Here is a 17,333-nt window from a genome sequence, read left to right on the forward strand (position 1 = left end):
TCATCTTATAAGCACATCATGAGAACCTTCCTCCAGTTGTTCTACAGCTGTGTGTTGAGGGTCGAACACCCCGTTCTGTATAGAATCACACATCATTATTGTATTTAATCGATGGCACTCTCTGTCCTGGTAATCTAATAAGCACTGCCAGCATCCATATCTTGTTACGTTCTGACGCCCTTTGCATCAGATAACATTAAGAAGACTAAACCAGGAGAGTGGCACCAATTATCAGCCAAAGACGAGGATCACAGAGAGATTATAGTCCCTGTATCTGATTCAGGAGGGGTGGCCTTTAGGAAACGTGGCTTTCAGGCTATTAATTGACCTTTTGTGGTCTAATGGTGAGTCATTGTAGATTATAGTATCATATGATAGGGCTTTACATGATCTCTAACTATCCTCACATACAGTTAGATATTTGTAAGCAGCTGTTAATACTCTATTTAAGATATTTGTAAAGACTTCTCTCCTACCACGTTTCAAGGTGGTTTTAAAGTCCTTCCTCAGTGTTTCTCTAAGTTTATTTGAATACCTATCTAGGGTCTAAATACGTTGAATAATGTATATAACATGTAACAGTTGATTTGGTGATCCCGCCATGTTCTTGGACACAGAATACAAAAAGTATAGTATAACAGATTTCACTTGACAAATCATCAAACGCATCAAAACGTCTTTGGAATTGAATAATTTGACACAGGGCCTCGATACGTTCGAAACGAGCATCGCTCCACTCATCACATGTAGGTGCAAGCGTACTGGAAATCATCATTGATGAAAAGAGTAATGCTTGCATATGACTCTCAATCACAAATTCAGTCAAGTCATATCAACAGTCGGATCTTTATTGCCCACTAAACAAGTCTGTTTTAAATAATGGGGAAAAAAGTATTTAAAAAAGATTCACTATTCTACAAGGTTCTCGCCAGCTGAGAGGATGAATCCCCCGGACTGTTCTCTAGCGCCACCATCACGCTTATGGTTTTGCGTGAAATGGTTGGATTCCCATGAAACGTGTTAGAGATGTTTATGTTCGTCACAGGATAAATTGTAATAACTTTTGTGATCTGTTAACCTTTTATCTGGCACCTTCATGAGGTCAGAATTTCAATTTCAAATACTAAACTGGAAGGTTTGCACCACTGCCAAGGTCATTTCCATGAATGAAAAGTAACGCTTGTATCCACCCTGTGATTCGGATCCGCTCCAAAATATAATAGGTTCTTCCTTGACCCATGATTGACCCTTCCACCAAGTTTAATTAAAAACATGCCAGTGGTTTCTTCCGTAAACATGCAGCCAAACAGACAAACAAACTAGTTATGAAATCATTTTACTTAAAAATACTTCTATTTTTGAGACTAGAATCATAAGTTTTTTAGAGATTACTGTAAAATAAATTACAGCATTTTTCTTTCTAAAATGGAATAAGTAGCATTTTGCAATGAAACAGATGAACCCCTTTTCATTTGATGTTTGCGTGTGTGATGTGTTGCCGTTGTCAGTCTAGCACCTTAAAAGGATAAACCCTGAGTGTTGCAGCTCTTATGAATATGGATGAGGGGTATTGAAACACCCACACACGCTATGTATTTGCAACTCATTTATATGAGTTATTCAATCGTTGAGAAAGTACACCTGGTGAGAGATGCTGGAAACTCACTGCGGTGTCTCATATCTGAATACTGGACGTAAACAATGTGTTTGGAAGGATTGCAGGATGTCACTTTATCCAGATGTTCTGCAATTGTGAAAACAGTTTTAACAATCAAACATGGCCTCGAAATGTTTTCTGCAGCTGTTCAATAGTCCGCCCCACTCTACAGTCACACAATATAAATCATTAAACACACAGTAACATCTTCCCCTGTTGTGATATTCAGGCATATACGATAATAAAAGGTCAACAGGCTAACTAGCTTCATATAATTAGTTCTCCCCTGTCTTAACCTTTTGCTTTGCTTCACCCCGATGTTAAATATTAATGCAACATTAAGACATAACGCTAAAATTGAACTTTAACTCGTTGATTGTCTTTATTTCCGGAGATTAGGTTGAATTAGGTAGATTATTTCTGCCTCCAGAGCAGCTCATGCTCGGTGTAAAAAGCATTTTGGTTTGAAATTGTGCTGTGTGTTAAAGGTTATAGGCAAGGAATCAATGGAGAACCTCTAATCAGCATTTTAAAGTCATAATTAGGTTTGACCATAAACTGCAGTGAATTTAGAATATCTTGCAAGAACTTTGCCTAAATTAAATCTAAAACTTTATTGCAAAACAATGCTCTACTTTTTCTGTATTGTTGTCGACTTAATTACACGATTTGCGTCAACTGAGATTCATCTGCTTTCTGACTCAGAGATTTAAAAGCTATTAGCAGCCTCTGGTCGTGCAAACTGATGCATCAATCACACCCTTTACACCGCTTTTGCTTCATTTTTTTTAATTCAGCAACACACAGAAGCGTGAACCTTGATGCAAATATGTTGATAAAAGTGACTCTATAAGCTTTTAGTGAGAGGAATGTAATGCATGCCATTTTGTGAAAGCTTTTATCTAAAGTGCCTTCAGTGGGCGGCACAGTGGAAATGGAAACTTTAACTCCGTCTGTCTAATGACAACAAAGTAACAAGTAACTGGGCGGACATGAGAAACATGTATTTCCTCATTACTTTATAATTTAAAAAGATATAGAAGAACAAAATCTACTTTTTATTTCCAAATAAAGCTTCATTTTCTAATGCCACAAACACTTTGAGTTTTGTTTATTCAAATGAAAAGTGCGCTTATAAATACAATGTATTATTATTATTATAAACACCTTCTGTGTACCAGACAATGTTCACACTGGATTTGCAGTAAATCGGAATGAAAGAGATAAAATCATGGGTGCATTGTGAGACGATTGGCCGAGAGCAGAGACAAAAACAGACAATTGTTTTAACGAAAAAGTAGTGATATATATGCTCATTATATCACAGTTGAGGGCCGTGGTTCCCCCTTAATTGTGATATAATGACCATATATCACGGTCTGAAGTGAGCTATTGCTTTTATAAAACGGCAATATGAAAGAAAACTACACACTCCAATTTAAATAGTTTTTATTATTAAATAATGATGTTCAAAATAAAATAGTCCCTCCGTTGCCTTCTGCACAAAACATAATGCTAACAGCTAGCGCGGTGTTCTGTTCGTTTCGTTTTTTTTCCATTTGGTTTACCTGCTCTTCACGTAGCTCTGCATGTCGTCTTTTAGGGGCTTTTTTCTCTGGAGATAGGCACTGATCGATCCACTCCTCCAGAGTAGAGAACATTGTACTATACAGATTGCATAAATGAACGGTCCCTTGTATTGGCGCATGCGCGACCGGAACCCGGAACCAGATTGAACTGTAAACACGTCTGTGTTTCAGACTGTATAGTACGTGTTTGATTATTGTCATTTCACGCTGATATTATTTATAATAAAAGCAACCGAACAAATGGAACTCTGTTCTTATTTACATAGTAAAGCTTTGTAAGTTTGTTTCTTAACAGACGTAATTTAACAGCTGTAACGGTTGTAGTTCTTTCTCAGACGGAGGATACTGACTTCTTGTGAAAAGTAACTACAATTCTACCCGTGATATACGCTCATTATATCAAGGCTAAGAACCAATCAGATTGCTTGATTTGACATGTCCGTTTTATAAATACATATATACTATAGCTCATGTAATTGTATTTATGAGCCACTACACTTACAGTTAATGCCAATGAACAAAACAAAACAAGCTAGAAACGCATTCAGAGAGCGCTGACCTCTGCCAAGGCCAATCTGCTCTAATGTCGGTACACCTTCCCACCTAGTTTCAGAACAGTTGGGACAGTGGTTTTTCCGTAAATCTTTATTGGCAGAGGCAACAATATAGAAAAGATTATGAATGTTTGATGATATTTCTTGTACCTGAATCCATCTATCTATTGTCTCTCAGCCGTTTGTCATCTTAGCCTTCTGGCAGCACGCCTTCCTCCCTGTAGCGTGTTTGTTGTTCAACAGACTACGTACTAATTTTAGACTCAGCATGCACGTAGGGCTGCTGATAGAAATGTGTGTGTGTGTGTGTGTGTGTGTGTGTGTGTGTGTGTGTGTGTGTGTGTGTGTGTGTGTGTGTGTGTGTGTGTGGGTGTGTGTGTGTGTGTGTGTGTGTGTGTGCTGGATTAATTAGTTTCCCGGAGAAATCTGCAGATTGTGCTTTTTCTGTTCCCTCCTTTCATATCTCATCTCCTGTCTGTCACACATTCTATTTATGCTTCTCTGTGCTCAGTAACACACATACACAGAGTGGCTTCCTGTGACCATTTTAAAGTTTTGCTTAACATTTATCTTTATTATTATTACATTTATCTTTATTATAACTGAGTGTGCAGTTAAGGGAGCAACCATGAGGAAGTCACAAGAGGGTTATAATATTTAGATTTTATTAAGGGTAATCTTAGGATATTTAACACAAGAAGCAACGGAATGGTTTGATCACTGGTCTCTAGGCCTCTGAGTAAAAATGTAAAAAGAATATTAGGTTTTTACATCTGAAATGCTGCCAAAAACCAATAAGTAGAAGGTAAGAGTGTTAACTTTTGTTGAGGAATTGGATCATCTGCATGTGATGGATTTACACTCGGCTGAGTTTCACACAGAAAAAAACTTCAGGAAATGTGGTGTGGGTTAGAATTACTACCGTCATAACCCCGGCTCTAGGCCATGACAAACAAACGGTAAGGACACGAAATGCCAAAATATATGAGTGATTTATTTACAACCAGGACATAAGCTGCGAAGCAAGTTATGAAAACAAAAGACAACGCCAAAACAATGGGGTTTCGCCCAGGTGCTCCAGATCTGACCGAATACTGTCATCAGCTCCACTGACCCCTTGAACAGAATCAACACAGTGACTGACACAAGACAGGTTAAGCAGGGGCCGTCACACTACTTCATTAATGTTATGGTTATCATCATCAAGGTTACAACTATAAGCACGGATATAAGGTTAAGGAACGACCGTGTTAATGAAAATAAACTAACATTGACTGTTGGTAGGAAAGTCTTTTTGACCGATCCAATTCAACCCAGTCTCATTCACATCTTGTCACATGCGGACGCTTGGTCAGGTCACTGGGGAGCCCTACGCGTCAAACTACAATGCTCCACTGTGGTTGCAGTTTTAAACACAGGATTAACATTGTGAATTCAAACAAAACTACTTGGGTAGGTTAAGTAGAGTAGAGGTGGTATGGGTGAAAATAAGTATGTTTGTCTCAAACTAACTTACTCTTACACAGTACACGGACATTAGTCTCCCTATCCTGAGCAGATACGGAAACCAAATTAAATCCATTTTCATTGAACGTTTTGAAGGTATATTCAATATGAAAAACATCACGCAGACAGCATTACATTTCTTTCATAACACATTTGCTGTTCCAAATAGTTAGTGTGTAAACGTCCTTTCTGGGAGATGTGGGTGAATTCATTATTGTATTTGGAGAATGAATGTCATCCTGTTTGTGAAGTTCGTGCTATGTCTTGTTGTCAGTTGTGCCATATTTGTCACAGTTGTCCCCTTCAATCTCTCACTGTTTGTTTTGCGCTGTGACTTCTCAAACTATGTGTGAATGAATTAGAAAGACAGAAAAGGTGTTACAGTGCAGCAAAACAGTAGAGAAACCAACAGAGACAGTCACAGCGAGAGGAAGTGAGAGAAGAAACCAGCCGAATGCAGAGAAAAAAAACCCTGTGAGGAAGTGATGGAACAAGGTTTAGAAAAACAAAGCAGAGGTGACAGACAGGTACACGGATATAGACAGATTTATGATGATACGAGCGAAGACGTCAGCACCTTATCACTGCCGCCTGGTATGGAGAACATTCCAGCCCATTTCACGTTTGAGCTATTGCATTACTTCATCACGGCTAATTTAACCTCACAGTTGTAGGTCACCCACACACACACACACACACACACACACACACACACACACACACACACACACACACACACACACACACACACACACACACACACACACACACACACACACACACACACACACACACAAGGGAAGCATCATTGTCATTACCAGCACTTCACATGATCTGTGCTAATGCCTTATGCTCACAGACTTACACCTGGGAACATTCAAGGAAATAATCACTTTCAGTTTATGTTGTTTTTATTATTAGTTGTTGTTGTTAGAATATAAGAATAAAGCTCATTGAGGATATTGTACATAAACACGAGCAATCTCATGAAGGAAAAAATAACATAAACTTTTTTGAAGCCATGAACCACATCCTACAGTGTTCATGAGTGAAGCGTCTCAGGTGTCATCACGCTGCACATTTGATAAAAGGTGTTTGTGATGACATCTGAGCCTGAAGTCTGTAAAATGCAGCTGTACGAACATCTATACTCGCACACAGACATTTCCAGTCCCAACATTAGTTTATAAAATGTTATTTTAATTTTTTACTGTCTGTCTAATTCAATAGTTCAGAAAATAGTTGCCAAACTGAAACCCACAGCGTGATGAGTGCACCCACCTCAACCGTGTGTGTTTGTGGCCCCAATGCTGGCTCCTATTCTGGATAGCAGTCCTGCTGATTATAATAATAATAATAATAATAATAATAATAATAATAACGCTAATGACACAGGTTACAGAAATGACACTTTAGTAATTACCTCTTACATTTCTCGCTTACAACGTAATATATTTGTCACCCTAATGGCAGTTTCCCTCCAGAGGAATGGAACCGGTCGCAAATACAGACTAAAAACAATGACGGTTTTCTCTGTAATGACGCACGCGACCGCCTTGATCTAAATGAGAGGATATATTTTTATCACCGCAGACGGAGGATAATGATGATAATTCAGACGACACCTAGAACTGAGATAAATATAGTGGCTGGTGTCAGCTCATCACCGCGCCATTGTCTCTCGCTCTTCTTGTTGTTTGAGTCACAACCTCTGCCCAAGTTTTAATGTAATGTTTCAGAACAAACTTATCTTTATATAAAAGGCCTTACAGTGCATTGAGATTTCACGGAAGAACAAGGCAGGATGAGTTAATTTAAAAAAAAATATTTAACTAAACCACAATCTTACCTCCAAACAGCGGAAACAAAGCCTTCACGTTCCACAAAGATCTGATCATCATATTATAAATCACTACCTAAATGGCTCCTGAGGAAGTTCTAACCAAGCTGAAACCAAGCCAAATGTATCACAGCTCCACAAAGGAGCCGGCCTGTTCCACTGCACATCATTATTGGCAAACTCTTTCACACAGTTTGAACTGTCTGGAAGCTTAATTGAGATGCAGAAACAGTGGCTTAGGTGAAATAATACGGCAGACTGAAAAAACAGTCACAAATAACACACTGTATTAGTCATCCGCGGGGTGTCGCTGCCAGTGAGAATTTAAAGTGATTGTCTGAATCCTGACATGCAATTAAGTTTCATTTTAAGTGGTGAAAGTAATCACCTCACAACTTTGCTGAAATGTGAGGAAAGCATTTTTTGAAAAGCACTGTTTGAAAAATCCTTTTCCCCCTCTTCTCCAAGCTAACTACAGAGCGCACACTTTTTTCTTTCTGTCCATCATCCTCCATCTTTTTCTTCTTCACTCATTCGAGGCATTTTAGGTCCATATATTTGTTCCTTTCTTGTGTCTTTCTAACACCCTCTACCTTTTATCCACCTCCTCTTTTCTGTCTGCCTCATACTTTCTCCATCTGCTCGTCTTCAGTTTCTTCTCTCTCGCTCTCTCTCTCTCTCTCTCTCTCTCTCTCTCTCTCTCTCTCTCTCTCTCTCTCTCTCTCTCTCTCTCTCTCTCTCTCTCTCTGCGGTAGAGGAGGCAGTTTGTCATGCATGGCTGTCCGTGAGCGAGCGGCGAATCAAAAGCCCCAGCGTCGGCATAAACCTCCGCCAGGCAGCAGAAATCCTATTTGAAAGCCTCCAGATGCAGCTCAGTGGAGATACACACACACACACACACACACACACACACACACACACACACACACACACACACACACACACACACACACACAGTACACTTATGAACAAATCTAGATATGTGTGCATGCTGTATGTAGATTCCCATATGTGTGCACAGACACACAATGCATGCACATGCACATTGTATCAGCACACAGCACAATGCAGTCTACACTTTGTACGGACTCACACTCGCTGTAAAGGAGAAACCAGAAGATTCTTCCTCACCGCAACCACAAGCCATATGTCATTGTTCTGCACTGACAGAGCTCAATGACAAGATTAATTTGGTTAGTTAGTTAAAAGTGATTAATGTGGTTGATTACCGATCCAACAAAAACATGCAACTTTGGCATCAGCACAAAGTCCATCCATCTTAATTTTCCCATCTTGAAAAGGCCACCAGTGTTTAGCTCTTTGCTGCAAAGTCTTTCTGTAATGCCTTCCTTTTTTCAGCCGGGTAAAGTATAATGAACATTTGTTTTGTACTGTACATGACAATCTAGCACACAACATGAAGAAGGGACATTTTGCACTGACCTTGATTCCCCATTGCCTTAAGACAGGTGAATTTGCTCTAGCTACTATCATTTACTGTTAACAATTGGGCTCCTGTGTTGCCCACCTATTCTCCCCACTTTGACAAATCTTTAGCTAAATGTTTTGTGAGAAATCAGCAAAATCATGAGAAGGCTGCCTCAGCCAACCATCTTCTGTTGTATAAAACGATAAGCTCCTACCTATAGTATGTGGAGCAAAGTCTGTATGTGCAGTCTGTATTCAAGTGTCATTTTTAATGATGTTTAACTAAAGTGCTTTTTACATGCATGCTGCAGAGGATGGTCGACTTTAAATAGTCTTTACACAGTTTATTAGGACACGTTTGATCGTCACCAGACTCCCTCTGACTGTGAGTGACTCCAGTAGGACTAACACCTCTAACCCTCCTTTGTTACTGCCCCGTTCTTTCAAATTAGTCACACAGAATCACTTTCTTCGTCTTCTTTAGTAATCCCCACTCCACTTGACTTCTTCTTCTATTCCCCCTTTGTCGTCCCCAGCCTCTTAACTATTTCTTTTGGGGGGCTATCCTATTACCTCTGATTTTTCTTCCTATCATTCCTTCCGGACACCTTCATACTTTCCCTCTACTTGTCTCACTCCTGGCCGTTTTCACACCTTGACAGGCGAACACGACTGTCGCCACGGAAACTGGGTCCTCTACGGTGGATGTCACTGTATGTCTATAATGTGTTGCTGTATGTTTCCATGTGTGAAGCTCTTTGGGCATGTTGGGACGTCATGGCAAAGAGGTTCAGCAGGGGACACGTGCTGCACATGCAAACAAACATAGCTCAGTCTGTATTGTTTACTCCTGCCTGGTCAATGAGTCTGTTGTTTTGAGATATTATGCATATGAATGACAATTCTTAGAAATTATTACTTTCCAGGGATACCTCAAAAGCTGCAGAACATAAATTAAAACGTAAATCTAAACAACAGCAGAGCAGATCATCGCTTCCTGCTTTCACCGCCGCCAAGTTAGGCTATGTTTTCGGTTTGATTTGTTGGTTTGTTTCTCTTTTGGTTTGTTTGTCTTTTGCATGGGCCAAAGAAGAACACAATACACTTTGGAGCGTAATTGAATCACAGGGAGGATACACACATTATTTCTCACTTATGGAAACAGCCTCGACAGAGGTCTGAAATCTCTGCATGCCCTTTAGTTAGAGTAATATATTTCTTTATTTATTCATGTTTTATTTATACTTATATAATAGTAGGCCTCTGTGCAATAACGATTGGCTCGTGGAGAGCATCAGATGTACCTTTATTCACATGTATTGCATCAATATGAACAATTCTGCCCACACATTGAATTTAAAAAGATTATGGCATAAGCTTAGCAAGCAGCTGATTTCTGCTGAACATATCAACAGATAGCCTGACTGTGGTTCCATGCCAAGAGACTAATGAAGTTCATGTACGGCGTGAAAAAAAATCAGTGTGGTAGGCTAATGGCTAACATGGCACCAGACCCATCACATCACTTTGTAAGTGGTTAGCTAATGGCCAACTGCTTGTAAAAAGTGACTTAATTCACCTATTTATGGTCAGCTACGGCTTTTAATGCAATGGGATGTGTGAAGCAAAACACAAACGCCTTTAACTGCAGTCAGCAAGCTCTACATTTGCTTTCTTTTTTATTATCTATGCATGATAATTGTGTCCTGATATTACTACATAAAGACTATAAATAACTTCAGTTTATTCTTCGTTTCCTTACCAACTCCTTCTGCACTGGAGTGGGGGGGGGGCCGACCCTGAGTCTGAAAAGCCAAGACGGATTGCATTAGATTTGTGATCCGGCGTACAGAGATGCATATATGTGGCTTACTGTGAATGTGTCTTAAATTTAATTTAGATTTTATCCGGATATGAGTCAACTGTGAATATAGGTTTTGATGAAACTGCAACTCCTGTATTTCATTGTATTCTTTGCAAATGAGATTGTTTAGAGAAGCGCTATGATTTAAAAACAAAAGCTGGACTCACACACTTGCTTTGTTTCCCACCGGGGCTTTTTGAGTTGAAAGTGACACAGGTGCTTTGGAGAGAAAAATGCGCCAAATGGCATGTTTTTCTGCTTGTGGATATTTAGTGCCAGCGAGGGAAAACATTACAGCACTATACACACTAATATACATACAGTCCTCTTTGTTGTAGTGGAACATATTTCCCACTAAAGAGCGGATATAGGTTATGGGAAATTGTGTCACTGTACGGCCAGTTGAGGATAATCTCTCAATTTAGCCCAGCAGAGGTATCATAGTGATAGCTGCCCTATATACTGTGTGCTGTATGTCTGTGTGGCCTGTGCCTGTTCCACGTATCTAACCTGGCACGGGTTAAAGCCCAGCTCGCCTGGCAGAGGAAGCGACTGGAGAGACAGAAATAGAGCAAGAAAACAAAAGGAGTGCAAGTAAAACCTTACTGAAATAAGTCACAGCGTGAGATTTTAAATACTGGAGAAGGTTCATATTATTAAAGAAAGAATGATTTTGGTTTAAATAGCTTTATAACAATTTCACCCTGAGATGAACTTGGATTTTTATCATTTGCTTTTGACTATTCCTTTACATATATAATAACATATTATTAAAATAATACTGTGATAATATATTTTTTAAATGTGTCCACATTGGCAATCATAAACTTTTTCTATTCCATTCATCGTTAATGTAGTTTTTCCTTTTGTTTTCCTTTCTAAAGTCTAGTCGCCGGACACTTCTTGCGACTGCCAACTGTGTTTATTGGATTGCATCAGTTCACCTTTCGAAACCTTTTACTTCTATTTATAGTGAGGAGGAGAGTCTGTAGCACAGCACTGCTAGAAATGTACTTAGACACTCAGTATTTGTCATTATGATGTTTGATCAGATATCTCAGGGAGTTTCTCTGCTGTCTTTTTAAAAGAAGGCTTTTCTCTTCCCCTGTTTTACCTCCTTCTACTCCCTCTCCTCACCTTTAATATATGCCCTCATGTGTCTTTATCACCCCCCTCCCTCTTTTTACCACCTCTTATCTTCCTGCCCATATAAACAATTCTCTCTCTCTCTCTCTCTCTCTCTCTCTCTCTCTCTCTCTCTCTCTCTCTCTCTCTCTCTCTCTCTCTCTCTCTCTCTCTCTCTCTCTCTCTCTTACTGACTCGTCTTCTGAGGTGTGCAGCAGAAACGGGGAGGGAATCGGAATTATCTTTTTGCATGTACGGTGAGGATCAGGTCTATTCTGGGGAAGTAGGGTGATATAGGGGAGGAAGTAGAGGAGAAAACTGTAGGGTTGAGGACTCTCTCTCCACATGCATTAACCATGAGAGAAGAGCAGCTGAGGCTCCAGGCAAGCAGCACACACCTGGACACACATGCACACATATATTCTACACATCAGCATTAACACACACACGCGCATACATGCACACTTATATAAACATGCAACCATCCAGACACAAGCATATTTTAGTCAGCTCACATTCACCCATGTGCACATGCATGCGCGCACACACAGAGTGCAGCTGCTGGCCCAGGAGTTCAGGCGCAGGCATTTATAATGAGTTGCTTTAAATGATTAATGCCTGTTGCTGGCACTCACAGATGCCAGCGGATGGACAGACAGAGAGCACCTACGCTTAGAGAAACTAATTGAAAAAAGAGAAGAGAAGGGTTAGATGCAACCATTTCACATAACCTGGTGTCACTTGATTCAGTGTCCATTCAACAATTGCTCAATGTGTCTTTAAGTATTCCTTTTAATAATATCAATATTTTATTATATTGAAGGTCTTGTCTGTTTACAAAGAAAATTGGAATATGTGATGACCTCACCATAAACTGTATAAAGAACATCACCGCAAAGTCACCCATTGGTTTTTAGACTTCTATTTTGAAGCTTTGAGTTCGGCATTTTGGACTTCGCCATCTTGGTTTTTGGGATACAGCAGTGACACGAGAGGGTGGAGCTGAAAAAGACACTGAAAAAGGGTTTAAATTGTAAGACGAAAACACAGACACCCAAAATGGAAAATGCCCGTGGTAACGACTTGTCAATCACAAGGTAGCCAAGCTCTAAAGCATATCCTGCCTTATCGTCTATTTTACTCTAAATGAGGAAATGAACACCATGTTGAAGATCACTTGTAGCGATTGAGACCATATCAGGAACATGTTTATTGAGGTAATGAAGTGAGAAGTAGGGTCATTGCTTCATAGACTTCCATACAATCAGACTTCTTGTTGCAACCAGAGGAGTCGCCCCCTGCTGGCCATTAAAAAGAATGTGAGTTCCGCATTGGCTTCTCTTTTCAGACCCAGAGGTTGCCCCTTAGACCCCACCTTATTAACCCTTGATGTTGTCATTCTTGTCTATAGGTATGTTTCCAACAAATCTGGGGTCAATGAAATCTTCCAAATCAAACGCCGATCAAAACAGTTACACATCAGTGTTGAAATCAATCAAGTTTAATGGTGTTTAAATGCTTTGATTAAAGTTTGGCTCAAACAGTCAATGCACCAACAACTTGGTTAGGGTTTGGTAAAGATCTCTTTTGGGTCGACATGACGACTTCAGTGTCATGGTTAAGATACTAGCCAATTGGTTTGGGAATGATCGTGATCATGTTTAAGAAAAAACAACTAACAGTGGTGTCTTGGTCAAGTCCTATTTTTTGAGTCATAATTTCTACAGCCGCTATCGGCTTTGTTGCTTTAACATAAACAGGTGCTGTTATTGAACATTTTCTGAGATGACTGATGCTGTCGTGTCTTGTCATATCAGTCAGTCGACCACCTGTCAGCTAAGAGAAGTCGTTTGAGGACACAGTCTTTAGACTCTTCCGCTCCGTCACTTATCTCTCACACACATATTTGGTCATCCTCCCCCATCCGAAACAGACTCAAACACACGCAGACGCCACTGATGTCCACCCCTATCACACATGCACACACAGGAGGGAGGAATATGTTGGAGAAAAAGAGAAGAGAAGGAGGGAGAGCGGTGGTTGATGGAGAGGGAGAGACTGGCCGTAGGAGGTTTTTAAAATGCTGACTGGGTGCTGTCCCTGTGTGATACGATTGTTTGAGGTGGAGGTTATACAACTCATTCACACTCTTATACCTCCGCAAACAGGTCTGCGCTGTCGGGCTGGCTTCCTGGGTGGATAGATGTCTTATCGGCCTCTGCCTCTTGGAAGACTGCAGACACCCTTTGGTGTAATGTCCTCAATATTGTGTCTGCCTCATGGGGTTGCTCGAGTCATCCATGGAATCTAATCAAAGCAGAAAATGAAATGTTTAATCAATTAATCAAACTCCGTTAGGACGTCACTCTTCCCCAATCAGTCAATCCCCATTGCTCCCTGGCTGCTGTCCTATGAGCTGCCCACTGCTCCTAGTACTAGACTCCTGGTACTAGGATGGGTTAAAAGCAGAGAACAAATATTCACTGTGTGCTGTGTGCTCTGCATGTGTGACCATTAAAAAGAGGGTTTCATCCCTCCAAATCTTAGATGTATAATGTTGAACTGATGAGCAGGTACAGGTAAACTCTAATTTGGCTTTTCACAACATAAGTAAGATAAAATAACATGTTTTTATGTCTTCTGCTACATAATACATATATGCTCTGTAAATCACAAACTTATATTTTACATTTTTTTATTTCATGATAGTGCCCCCCCCCCTAAATTATTTGGATTGAATCCATCCAAATAGATGGAGGCCTTATTTCTATACGGCCAATCACATCTTACATAAAGCAGTAATGTCAGGCAGACAGTCAGACAATGAACACACGTCTTGTCTTGCGCCTTAGCTTGTTGAACAAGCGACCACTCAAACATTCACTGTGGAAAAGTACACTGCTAACGTCAGTTTGCCTGCTAGAGAGCTAATTAGCTGCTCAGCTACAGCACATTACACCGCAAGTACATAAATATACCTTCAAATGTCACTTTAGTCCGGTTCGATGCAGTACCACGAATAATACCTTGAGGGGCTGATGTCTTTACTTTGTCTCTCCTTCCCTACGGTGTTACCGTCACCCTGGCAGCCTTCCAGTTGCTGTCAATCAAACGCAGACACACACCTCCAGCCGAGTTAAAAAAAGGAAAATTTCTGATATTTCACCAAATACCTTTTTTCTTCCTTTTAAAGGTCAAGTGGGTTTTAGAGGGAGCAGAAATTGAATATGGGATTGCTTGGGATTAGTCTTCCATGGAGTCCGCCATGTTGCACCGCCATGTTTCTACAGTAGCCCAGAACGGACAAAGCAAACACTGGTTCTGGTGAGTGCCTTTCATGTTTTTACGCTACCTGAAGGCCACCGTAGTTCTCTGACTGGAGGGGTTTTCAGTTACTGGCAATCTGCAACCTCCCCACTAGATGCCACTAAATCCTACATACTGGTCCTTTGATAATAAACACTATTAACATTACATTTAAAAAATCCGTTCGCATTACTTTCAAATACAAACCGGGATTACTAAATGCTATCTCAGTTGGACTTTGAGCATTGGCAGAGATAGGATGGGACCATTTCGAGTGGAATTCAGCATCTACAAGCCATGTCAATGTGTCTGTATTGTTTACGATGCTGTTGGTATTTTATTCACTTTCAGTTTACTCATCGATTATAATGACATGAGAAGCATTTTCTGAATTGAAATAGAGTGGAAACCATACCTACCATCCCTCCAGACCCAATGAAACTCTGATAGCAGTTGTGGACCCTTTAACTGGCAGAGGATTGAACAACTGAGTTTGTTCCCCCCGTATCAGGACACAACACAAATATATGTAAGGACACTTTGTTGTGTATTGTCAATTATTATTTGTTAATATTACATAGCTACTTAGAAAGTCAAGGATCATGGATACTGAATCCATCTGCAGTTTTATTTAGTATCTATGTTAGAGAGTACACAAGCTTTCTTTATTCTTCCTTTAAAAAGTCATCCCTCCCATCGGAGCGTTATAAAGTGCTGCAGAACAAAAGAGGATGTCTATGTGAGCAAGTCAAAACAAATAAACATTCACATGAAGAGATCCTTCGTGTTTGTGTACTGTATGTACTGTGAGCAACATTCTTTACTATCTCATTAGAAATGCATTGAAATCCCATCATCCACCATGATTTTCTTTATCGCTTTGTTTTTTCATATTTTTTCCAGTTCTTTCGACAGCTCCCGTTCTCCCCTTTGTTTGTCCCTTTTCTGCCCCTTGTCCTCCTTCTACTCAATATCTTCCTTTACTGACACTTTCTATTTTGCAAACTGCTTGCAAACATTTCATGAGTTCTTACTTTTTCCCATCCATCCATTGCACTACCTCATGGTATTGTTTTTCTGTCTGACTCAAATCTATTATTGATCTAACAGCACAGGCTTAGACCCAGGGTTTTAATCACAAGTTGCACACAGACATACACACAGACACACACACAGACACACACACACACACACACACACACACACACACACACACACACACACACACACACACACGCACACATATTCTTTTTTCTTTCTGTCTCAGTCTCTCTGAAACAAATTGACAACTAAATGCCTGCATGCTCTATCTCTGCATGATCCTGCACATTAAACACACAGTTCCTCCCAGCAGCCCCGTCTCCTAAAACTTACGTTCTCATTGTCACTTAGGTTACGAGAGGAAAACATATTTTCTCTCGGATTACGTTTTATGTTTTTTCCGTATCACAAATACATTACTAATCAAAGTCCGCTGTCCCGTGTGAAACTAAAAGTCAATGTTCACTTATTTTAACTTACGTCTGCAAGTTAAATAACGATATATATAAACTAATTTGAATCCAAACGATGATGTTTTACTAAAATAACTAAGTGGTTTTGTTCCATTTTGGATTTGTTTGTTTCACAACGTTAACAACATGTTTTAAAACAGCGACCGTAAGAATACGCTTCCCTCGAAATGTAATGAGAATGCAGTTTACTTGTACGGGAACGTCATTTTGCAGGAGACATGGTTACTCACTCAGAGTTCACATGGAGATGATATTGGCCTGAGCTCAAAGTGCTGAGGCAGATTTTAATTAAGAAACATGCATTATAGTGTGATAGTGGTCGATACAATCGAGCATTTAGTGTTATTCAGTGAATGGAGGCAATGGATTAATGGCACAGGTGGTGTGTGTGTCTCTGTGTGTGTGTGCGTGTATGTGTGAGTGTGTGTATAGATGACTGAGGATGGATACGGGGGTGTGTTTATGTGTGAGACTGTGGCAACAGAGTGTAGACTTCGATGGCATGATAAGAGCAGAATTCATGAAATTGGAACGGAAGTTGGACTGTGCGTGTGTGCGTGTGTGTGTGTGTGTGTGTGTGTGTGTGTGTGTGTGTGTGTGTGTGTGTGTGTGTGTGTGCACAGCCTCAGAAGTGAGAGGTGAGCCAGTTTTATGACTTTCTCTTTGGCCAGAAGGTTGCTGATGGTAATCATGCTGAGATAGACCTTTATGTGTCTGTGTGTGTGTGTGTGTGCGTGCGTGCGTGCGTGTGTGTGTGTAGTCCATTCATCAGGACTAAGCAGAGAATGAACTGTCAGCTGAGGTGTTATTAGGTGTTGAATGAAGGAGGAGTCTCTCTCTGTGTCTTTAGATGTTACATTTCAAGGTTCAGAATCGTTTCTCTATTGCAGAGGCCTGTTTCCAGACGTTTTGGTGGGTTACAGGAAATAATAGAGAAATGTATAAAGGTG

General features: G+C 40.2%; 1 protein-coding gene and 1 long non-coding RNA gene across 3 annotated transcripts in view; one reads left to right on the forward strand and one right to left on the reverse strand.

Annotated features, from left to right (window-relative positions):
• Positions 1 to 17,333, forward strand: part of bsna (bassoon presynaptic cytomatrix protein a) — a 119,093-nt gene that overhangs the window by 4,621 nt on the left and 97,139 nt on the right. The window lies entirely within an intron of this gene.
• LOC115010533 (uncharacterized) lies at positions 4,774 to 14,855 on the reverse strand. 2 transcript variants are annotated; one of them, XR_003832487.1, is made up of 4 exons: positions 14,542 to 14,855; positions 13,720 to 13,870; positions 10,337 to 10,379; positions 4,774 to 4,916 (listed from the first exon to the last, which is right to left on the reverse strand). It is a non-coding gene; the product is annotated as an uncharacterized LOC115010533 (long non-coding RNA). The 2 variants fall into 2 exon arrangements; XR_003832486.1 differs by lacking the exon at positions 10,337 to 10,379.

Source organism: Cottoperca gobio, chromosome 7 (assembly GCF_900634415.1).
Source record: "Cottoperca gobio chromosome 7, fCotGob3.1, whole genome shotgun sequence".
Classification (NCBI taxonomy): Eukaryota; Metazoa; Chordata; class Actinopteri; order Perciformes; family Bovichtidae; genus Cottoperca; species Cottoperca gobio.